Below are 10,441 nucleotides of genomic sequence, written 5' to 3' on the forward strand. Positions count from 1 at the left end.
AGTGGCTTGAATTTTAAAGTCTTTTCCAAACCCCACAAAATTCTGCAATCTCTAATCTGTTGAGGTTCAAATTCTTTGTGAGTAAAGTAGTGGAAAGAGAAACAAAATGGTATTCTTTAATGAATGGAAGGAGGAGAAGAATTTCCCAAATAATTATAAGTGTGTTTATAGTGACTCCCACTGTTTTATGCCTGTGACCCTGGGTCAGATGTGGGGTATTGTATAGATCCATCTGTAAGCACATAATACACTTGTCATAGATGAGATCAGCTCTGATGTATTTTTCTGGCAGCTTTGGAGCCATCATATTTTCAATGTTTTGTCCAGTCAATCACATCTCAAATGGTGGGGTTTCCATCACATTCCTCTAATGTCTTTATGGGAGCTCTTTGCTAGGACAGTTTCTCAGTGTCAGCAGTAACTCTCCAGGCAGAGAAAGACAAGCCTTTTTTGCAATTCTCCTAAAGATTACCTATTTTATTTGTATTAACTCTCTTCAGAATCCCTTGCAGCTCTCCCTGGCTCTTATCAGCCTGACTTGCATGGTTTGAGGAGCACATATATGGCTGAGCACAATGCCGGGCAGGCCTGAGCAGCCATCCTCCCTGACTGGATGCAATAAACCTCTGTTTGCTCACCAGCCTTGCTGGAAACATCAGCCTAGGATGAGCAAGACACCTACGCTACCTCCAGCACCAAATGTAGCTCTGTGGCTGATCAGTGAGGTTCTGCCATGCCAGCAGACAGAAGACACCCACGTCATGGCCTGGTGGAGTCATGGTCAGCCATGGCACCCTGAAGTGCAAAGGGGCTGGCAGCACAGCCCTGAGAAATGTGCAACCAAGATGTCACGTTAATGGGCAGCTATGGGCTTGCTAGTCACTTTCCTTCCTTGAAGGAAATCTGCAGGGGTATGCCCAGGCTTGGAAATCAGGCTGCTTTAAACACATCTTCGCAGGCATCACTGGATGTGCCCAGGGCCTGTCCTGTGGCCTGCAGGCTCACTGGTGCTTGCTTCTCACCAGGCTGTTGTTGCAGCTGGGGTGTGTGTGAGGCACCCACCTCCCTCTTCCTGCATCTTATTCCTCAGCACAAAACCCTAATACAAAATACACACCCGCTGTAGGACCCTCTCCCTGTGTACACTTGCTTAGATTGGTGTAGACACTTTGCTGATGAGTTTGCACAGTGGGACACCAGACCTGAGCTGTGGATCCTGGTGCCTGAGCCCTGCCAGAGGGGCTGCTTAGGTCAGTGCTCATGTGCTGTCCTACCAGCAGACAACACACATCCTCACTTGTTTTGTGGCACTAGCCTGTGCTGAAGGAGCATCATCATAGCAAAAGAGGTCACTTCTACAATATCATACATGTTTAAATATATTTCACACCAGTGTTGTAGCAGCATCCTGCTACCTTTGTGTTTCCACTTGTCTTGCCTCGAGCAACTGGACTCCACCCTGTTCCCACTCTGCTGGCTGTGACAGAACTCGCTGGGGGTCACTCATCTCCCCAGCCACCAACAACAGTGCTGAACTGACGGGGAAAGTGATGTTGTCCTCTGGCTGTGCTGAGGGCCAGCATAATTGTGTTGGTGAGTCCAGGGAGGGTATGTGTGACATATGGTGAGTGGGGAGGATGTTTATGATACAGCAGAGGGAGACCTGTCAGAATGGGCAGCAGCAGAGACACTGCCCTTCCCATGGGTGCTCGCTGGCAGGAGTCCTCCTGCATTTATTTTTTATTCTCTGGGCCTGTTCACACCTGCAAGGGTGAACTTGAAATATTTTGGAGACTGAGCATGTGGGTTCAAGGAATGTACAACCATTGATTTTTGAAGAGCAAAGTGTGAATCCTCCCTATGGCTTTCCCCATGACCCCACATTTCTAAAGCAACAAAATTGGAGAAGAAAGCCTGTACTTCCTTCCTTCACTCACCCTCCACCTCCCTTGTAAAGCCACCATAAGGCAGGGCAGTGCAGGGCAGGACAGGGCAGGGCCCAGGGAGGTGATCTCCTGCTGTCAGCCCACTGGCTTTCTCTCCCTGTTGACTTTGACAAGGAGACATGGTAACGCTCCTGCTGCCACCAGCTCTGGCTGAGGGCTTTCATGTATTTCTGCTCACACGCATGCTCCCACCATGGGTCTGGCAGCTGCTCTCATTTGTTCCCTCGATTTTTAACTATTTGGTGGTGCCCATCATGACTGTGCCCGTGAGGAAGGCTTCCAGAGGTGCTTCCCCTTGCATGGATACAGGCAGGTGCTGAGTAAGGCCTTTCAAATGCATCCAATATCTCACCACTTAAACAGGAGCAAGGCACGCTGGCACCTTTTCTACACTAATCTGCATCTTTTGTGCTGAACACTGTATTTAGCTAGGATTATTTTGGTGTCCTCGCCCTGCTTGTCTTCTGAATCACTGCTGTGCAAGCCAGCTCCTATCTGCGGTAAAGCCACATAATGGTGCTAGCAGTTAACACCAAGCCTGGGTAAATACACCCAGTTGGGCTGGCGGGCTTGCTTTGGCTCTGGGCTGACCACGGCTGCTTGGTCTCCGGTGAGGTTGGAGCAGGCTCCTATCTCTTGCTAATGCCTTCCTGGAACTCAGGCAATTTATATTAGCCTAAGGTAGGTCCTTGTGGGTCCTGGTGGCATGCACAGCACAAATGTTTGTTCTGTGATTCCTGACTTGGGGAAGTGCAAAGGGTATGCCCAAAAAGAACTCCTCCCCCCCACTACCTAATTAGTTTCCCGTTCTTTTTCTTTCTGTTTTTTTTTTTTTTTCATTTCTTTATTATTATTTCAGTGGTTTCAAGTTTATTAAGAGTGTCATAATATCAGGGGTTTTATTTAAAGCCTCAGGTCCTGGAATCTTGCAAATGCACAGGGCCTGCTGCTTTCAGTGCAAGAATAAACAGAGCAAGAATGAGTTTCTGCTTTCTATAGCCACAAAGAGTGCCAGAGCACTAAATACCCCTCAGTCACCCAAAATGTCAGCAAAGAGAAAGCCAATCTGTTACACTGGGGTGTATTTAAAAACATGTCCTCCTCCTCCTTTCAGCCTCTCCTTTCAGGGGGCTCTGAACAGCAGACTCATCCTTTCTCCATAGTGACACTGTTTGACCCATTTTTGGATTGGGATGAGCAGCTGGCCATAAACTGCAAGGAGGAGGCCGTGGTGCAGTGAGGAGATGTCCTTGGAGCAGTGATGTGATGTCCCTGGAACAGGGAGGAGATGGCCATGGGGCAGGGAGGAGGTGACCATGGAGCAAGGAGATGTCTCTGGAGCAGTGCAAAGACAGGAGTTGCTCCCTGGGCATGCAGGAAGGAAAAGACCCCCACTCCTAATGGATTCCTTCAGATAAAAGAGCCCCAGCTACCTTTTTTTCCCTGTAATGGCCCCTGAGGCTAATGTCTTAAAGAGGAAACAAAAGGATTGCTTTACATCACACAAGTGGGGCAGGAGGGAAGTGGGGAAAGAAGCACTTGAGTGCTGCATCCCTGCCAGGGCTCCTGCAGCAGGATGGAGGCCGGGGGGAGGGGTGCAGCTGGCCCTAACTTGGGCTTTGCTGTGTGGCCTCTTGGTATTAAACCCTTTATTAACCCCTTCTCTGCTGCTCTGGTGCCCATGTGCTCCAGCAGGATCCTGCTGTCCTGGGCCATGGAAACAAGTGCGGGCACCAAGGCAGGACAGCTAAACGGGCTTTGTGGGCACAGCCAGCAATGAAGACGTATCGTCTGCAGCGGCTAAACCAGTGAGAAACAGCGATAATAATGCTGAAAAACACAAAGGAATTCTGCAGTAATGCCTTAAAAACGACGGCAAGGGATAAGCACGAGGGAGCTTGAAGAGCCGAACTCAGCGGCAGGAAAGAGGCTTCCTACGGAAGAGGGGTGTTGAGCGAGCGCTAAAGCAGCCCGGGTAGCCTGCAGCTTCCAGCAGCTCCAGCTGTGCTGCTCGTCCTTTGTCTGCTCTCTCCTCTGGCAGCTTTCCAAGGGAGGGCAGAGCAGGTGTGACAGCCACTGAGGGAGTCCCAGCAGCAGCTAAACCAGGCGGTCAGCCGGCAGCTGCGGCTGCAGGCAGAAGCTGGATGGAGATGCAGCAGGTTCACTCCTCTAATAGGGATGCTGCTGCTTGTGCTGCCCGTTGTGACTGGCTCCATCATGAGAGCCATTGTGTCCCTCTGTTCCGTGGCCGTTGACTTTTTAAATCCCCCACTCTGACAGCTGATTTTTTCCATGCTCACTCCCTGCACAGCACCTTCTGTGCATCTGTATTTGGCAGGGTGTTGTGTAGGAGAGATTGCTGTAGGCAGAATAAACTGTCAAATGAAGTAAAAGGGGCATCTTTGATTAGCAGCTAATAGAAGAAAATCAACTCTTTTGGGCCATCACCATCCTTGCCACAATGGATCGGAAAAATGTTTAGTTAGTGCCCTGTTTCTGACCCTGCCCCACACCAGTTTCTTTGCAGGAAGATAAAGGGAAGTGAGCCAGTCAGCATCTCCTGCTAGAGCATCCCTCTCACCCCTAGGAACCCAGCTCTGTCACATCCTTGAAGTGTTACCTCCTTATGCCTGTCCCAAAACAATTTTTCAAGTGTTTTGTGCTTGGATTTAACATGTTTACAGAAGAGCAGGTAATGTTTGATACTTGTAATATATGGTTTCCACTGATACTAAATGTTTGCTTAGCTGAATATGATCCAGCTGAATAAAAAACTGTGGCTGACTGACATGGAGTCTAAGACTTTCAGCCTTGTAGGGCAGGTCTGTCCCCTCTGCAACATTACAGAGCTTGCAACCCTCCAGCCTGTGAGAACTACACTGGCTTCTCTCAGGAAAGCTTACCAACGAAGATCTCATCCTGCCATTGAAACCTATAAGAAATGCAGATAAAGTGAAAAATAATTAAAAATTAATAAAGAAAACAAATCAAACCCTATTCCCTTTAACAGTAGGGCCAAGGGAGAATACTGGGCACTGCAAATGGCATATCCCCAAGGAACAAGTACCATCTCTTCAAAGGCACAGTTCTCCCAGAAGCAATAGGAGCAGCATCTGTGCATATAGCTTTTAAGTTTGTAATTTGTCTGTAATTTCTCTGCAATCACTGATATTCTATGGGGCTTCTAGGGTGTTTTTTTAGTATGTGTTTTCTTTTCCATTGCAAAGACCCAGCTCTCTCTCTGAAAGCCCATATGCTCCTGTCCTGTTTGACTTTAGCGTGCAGGAAATGGCCTCTGTCCAATTAGCAGCATGGGAATTAGCACTGCTCAAAATTTGCTACTCCCCACTGTATTCCCCCCTGAGACTGCTGAACTTCAGTGCTCAGTTTTCTCTCTCTCTCTTTTCTAAACAGCATCACAAAGATTGAGTGCATAGCAAACTATTAGAAAAGCACTGTTAATACTGAAGTCAGAAGATGCAGCTGTTCAAGTCCTAGTAATGGTAACACAGAGGCATTTCAGGTGAGTTGTGTTTTCAAAGTAATTCTTTCTTTGCTGGCTTAGTATATATAATTTATCTTGTAAAATATAACTAAGGTTGTATCTCATCATGAACTCATAACATTTGGTACTTAAGTCCAAGCCTCTGGAGTCTCGTGAATAACAGAAAAATCTCAGTTTTAGCATTGACACCTTTGTGAAAAGAACATAAAACATCATCAATGTGCTAATGGACAATGAAAAGTAAATAAACAATCACAATTCTATACACACACTTATATACATGAACATACACTTTTATACCAAAATAATTTTTTTCTAAAGCCAACTCTATGATGCTTTAATGAGGGACAGAATAAAGCAACAAATACGCATTGTATGCTTGGGATTGACATTTCTGCATGAATACCATGTGTCATTAAAAAGGAGAAATTCATCTGAGATAACATAATTACAATACCTCATTTTTAACATCCTATGCATGAGCTTTTACCAGCGTGACTTTAATGTGCTATGTTTCTGTGGCAGTGCATATTTACTGTATAAAAGAAATAGCTAGTGCTCTTTTGTGATGAATGCAAAGCATGGAAAGGAAACTTTTTATTTAGGCTGCTGGACACAGACCAAAGCTGTAGTTTTTCCTAGCTGTCTAGCTCCCAGACTGGCTCTCACAGTAGGTGCCTGGTGTCACTGCAGTGGGTTTCTTGAAGTCCTGGCCTGGATTAGGCAGCTACAGATCAGAGTGAGATTCCAACTGAATTACACATGGCTTACCGTCTTTTCAAAGCAATTAAAAAAACATTATTTAAAACACACTTTTAATAAGTTGTATTGGAAAGCACATCTCCCAAGCAAGGGATTAAGACCCTGCTGTGTCTTTTGCCATTCACCCACAATCACAGTCAAAATTAAACATCAATATTGTTGTTATTAACCTTGTGTGAAGAAACAAGGCCAGACCCCAACTGGACTGAATATTCTACAAAACTATCTTCAGGTGCAGGGCCTGATATGGAAGCTGTAAACCACAGTGGCTGGGAGAAACTGAAGGGAAGGCTGGAAAAGCATTTGTTTACTGAGGGCAGGGGAAGGGGATTGAGCTTCCCTCTCCTTCTCTACCAGGAACCTGTTGAAGGTATATCAGATGGTGTTTAGGAAGTAAAAATTCTTTCCCATATTCAGTGGGTCAGAAATGTGTGATGCCATGGAATCACAGAGAATAGGCTTCATATAGAATCATGGAATGGTTTGGGTTGGAAGGGACTTTAAAGATCACCCAGTTTGAATGCCCCTGACAAGAGCCTTCCACTAGACCAGGTTTCTCAAGGCCCCATCCAACCTGGCCTTGAACACTTCCGGGGATGGGGCATCCACAACTTCTCTGGACACCCTGGTCCAGTGTTTCACCACCTTTACAGTGAAGAATTTTTTTCCTAATATCTAATCTAAACCTGCCCTCTGTCACTTTAAAGCCATTACCCCTTGTCCTATTGCCAAATTCCAATAATTGGTTCTCTTTCATCTCTAGGTGGAAGTTGGGCAGGGCCTCCACAGACACAAAACAAGGAAGGCACACCTGGATGCAGCAATAATTCCAAAACATCTTTTCATTCTGAGCTGGACACAAAGGGGAAATATTTTGCCAAAATAGAGAAAGCTCATCATCAAACAGACTTGTGTGGAACTGCATTGCAAGAGGCTCACACAGCTCTCTTGAGATTAGCACAACCTCTCTGTAAGGTACAAATGGTGTTGAACTGGGAAGAATTTGGCAGTAAGAGAACACAAGGCAGTATGGCTTGTCTTGATAGTAAAAGTAAATAGATGTTATTCGTGGCAGTCTGGAGGCAGCCCAGAGGCCCATTTTCCCATGATGAGGAACTGTTCCACTATCATTCAGTAGTGGGAAAATAAATAAAAGAGCCCTAGGAAAGAATCTGGACGGAAATGCTGTGACACAGAACTGAAAGACGTGGCAGCCTTTGGAATAAAATGTTTTCCCTCAATTTTCAAGATTTTTTTTTTTAGTTGTAGAATAAACTGGTTTTTTTTTTTTTTTTTTTTTTTTTTACCCATTCACATCATATCCTTTCCTAATAAGACCTTGTCATGTTTGCTAAGGTCTGCATGGAGACAACCTCATATTGTCCCAGGAATTAGTTATTATTACACTGTGGTGATAATTAGACTTTTTTGTGAAAGGATTTTCTTCAAATCTAAAGCTTGCTTATGGGTCTTTGTCCCTTGAATGTGCACCTGATTGCACTGTAAGCATTCTGTTGTCATCCATCCTTCCCCTTTCAAGGATCCATACCTAGCTGGACACAAGGGCCATCTGCAGGTGCCCAGGATGCTCCTGTGAGCTGTTGACAGGAGGTGATGCTGTTGCTCAGATGTGGCAGCAGTGAGGATGGTGGGTGGCCCAGCATGCCGCGGGTGGGTTTGTCCTCTGTGCACGCAAGGGCGCTGGGGGCAGGATCGCTCTGCCGGCTCCCTTCGGGTGGGTGGCTCAGCATCAGCCCTGATTACTGAATCCTGTGGGGGTGTTGGGTCCTCCCTTAATTAGCCATGGCCTGTGGTCATTGATAGGCTCTCGGCCATTTTAATGAAAAGATGTGTTCTAACAGTGACCTTGATCTAACCAGGAGGTGCCAATCACATCCAGAGTGACTGTCATAACAATCATCGCCGGCACATCGGGGACCTCAGGACCAGCAGAAAGACAGGCAGCACTTATTCACAGCCTCCGTGCCTTAATCCTGCAGCAGGTTAGAGGAGCCCAGAGCAAGGGAATTTAGACTTTCCACCATGTGCTTGCGTCCTGATCTGGGAATTAGCTCTTCTGTCGGGTATTAGTGAGCTTCAGCCCGCAGTAACTGCACAAATGTCTCCTCTTTCGCTCCTCTGCTCACACTGACTCTGTCCTCCAGCAGCCTCAGCTGGCCGTGCCCAAGCTGCCCTGCAGGTCTTTCCCCACCCTAGGGCTCCGCACTGGGATGCCCCAGCTCTGGGGGTCCTGTGAAGAATTCCTGCTCCCTCTCCCCAAAACCCCTTCTTTGTTCTGCGCCTTCATTCCCTATTCATGTGATCACCTCGGTGCAATGCTGTCTCTCTCCTTCCCTGACTCTGCAGGAATCAGCGGTAGCTTCCCTCTCCATCTGCTGCTGCAGAAGGCTCCTGGGCTGCGCTCTGCCCTTCCCCCAGTATTTGTAGGTCTCTCCCTCCCTCCTCGCCCTCTCTCCCCCCTTCACCCCCTACAAAAGTCCTCAAGAGTCAGCTGTCACTTGTTTTTATTTTCTCCTGGCTCCTGTAGCACGGTCACATCTGACTTGCCTGCGCTATTCCTCCGTGGCTGGGGGAAAACGTGGCCAACTTTTGCCTGGTGTCAGTTTAGCAGCCTGGGCCGCCTCCTCCTCCTTCTCCCTCGGGGTCGCAGGAGCCGCTGCCGCACTGTCTCCTCTCCTTTCTCATCATGGCCGGGCTGCAGCTGCCGTGACTGGTTTGAGAAAATCTGGGGCCCCCCGCGAAGCTGCTCAATTGAGTTTGCCTCCTCCTCCCTCCCCCTGCTCCTGCAAGGCTCGGGAGGGTCTGCATGACTTTTCCCCCCTTCCCCCTCCCTTTGGCAGGCAGAAAGACCAACCCAAGCCAGAGATGGAGGCAGGAAAGCTGTTCATGGTGGTGGATGGGGAACTCATGGCAACTGTGGGGCGCAAGGGCTTTCTGAGATCCTTGCACTGCTGCCTTTTGGGACTCAGAACAAAGCACCACTAGCTCCTCCAGCATGACAAGGGCAAGTGGACATCCCTGGTGCTGGGCTCCATCGTACCCCAGCCATCCCGTGGCCCTATCCCCACACTGCCCAGCCAGAGACCTCTGGGGTCCCACAGTCCTTAATGAATTGACCCTTTCCTGCTTTTCTACTTATACTTTTACGATTGCCCTGGGGCATGGTTCATTTTACTCCCTCCTTTAATGAGTCAAAAGGGTCCAGTTGGAGCCTTTCCAAGACTTAGCTTCCTGCATTTCTTTACCCTTTCTACAAGCTTAATGAATATGCCACCAAAAAGCTCATTAGATGTAATGTCAGTTCTATTTCTGGTGCTCCCTCTTGCAGAAACTCTGTCCTGTGCTGTCAGGGAGATGAACCAAATGAGAGCCACAAATAAATACCAAACTCCTCCTGTCCCTTCTTTTCTGTCCTTCCCATCCATTTTCATGCTTAAACAGGAACAAGGAAGATCCAAGGGCCCTCCTAACTTTTCCTCGTGCCGTTCATTTACCCAAAACTGTCTTCCCTCCTGTCCCCTTAATCTAAAACCAGTAGTCAGGATTTCTTGCTCCTGTCACTGCCCTGGCTGCTGCTGTGGCTTTGGTGTGTGGCAGGGAGGTGAGAAGTTGCATGGAGGAAGTGGAGCCTTCAGAGAATGATGCAAACCCCAGTGCTTCTGGGAAGCAATCAACCCTGTTTATTACAGGTGAATCAGAGTTCTATGACTGGTGAATCACTGGAGTATTTGACATGTCAGAGCAGTGGAAAAATGATTCACTGAAGGTTTGATCTCCAGAGAATAGATATTTTTTTTTCCCCTACAAAGGAAATTTGGGATTTCTTCAGGGTTTGTTTGGGTCCCCTCCTCCCTTCCAGGGAAACAGGCATTCACAGAGACAGGCAGACAGGTATAATGGAGGGCAGGGAGAAGAGAAATTTAAAGATGCAGTTAGGTGTTTGGGAGCAGTTCTCTCCTGCTGCCTGCTCTTGACTGATGCTTGTTATGTGACTCTGCCTGTCAGTAGTTACCAGGAAGGCAGAAGTACAGAAGGAAGAGGACATGGTTACCTTGCAATATACAGTATCTGTGCTACAAGGTTGTAAAATGCATTCTACTTACCTTGCAAGCCCCTTGAACACTTCCAAAAGTTGTAGTAGGAAAGTTCTTCTGCTTTTCTATTTCACTTTCTGCAGATGTATTTCTCAATGTAATGTTATTTTGTC

General features: G+C 47.3%; 1 long non-coding RNA gene across 1 annotated transcript; it reads left to right on the forward strand.

The window, feature by feature from the left end:
• Positions 1-2,426: 2,426 nt before the first annotated feature.
• Positions 2,427-7,454, forward strand: LOC140682538 (uncharacterized). Its single transcript, XR_012054375.1, has 3 exons — positions 2,427-2,627; positions 5,361-5,469; positions 6,977-7,454. It is a non-coding gene; the product is annotated as an uncharacterized lncRNA (long non-coding RNA).
• The last annotated feature ends 2,987 nt before the right edge of the window (positions 7,455-10,441 follow it).

Source organism: Taeniopygia guttata, chromosome 2 (assembly GCF_048771995.1).
Source record: "Taeniopygia guttata chromosome 2, bTaeGut7.mat, whole genome shotgun sequence".
Classification (NCBI taxonomy): domain Eukaryota; kingdom Metazoa; phylum Chordata; class Aves; order Passeriformes; family Estrildidae; genus Taeniopygia; species Taeniopygia guttata.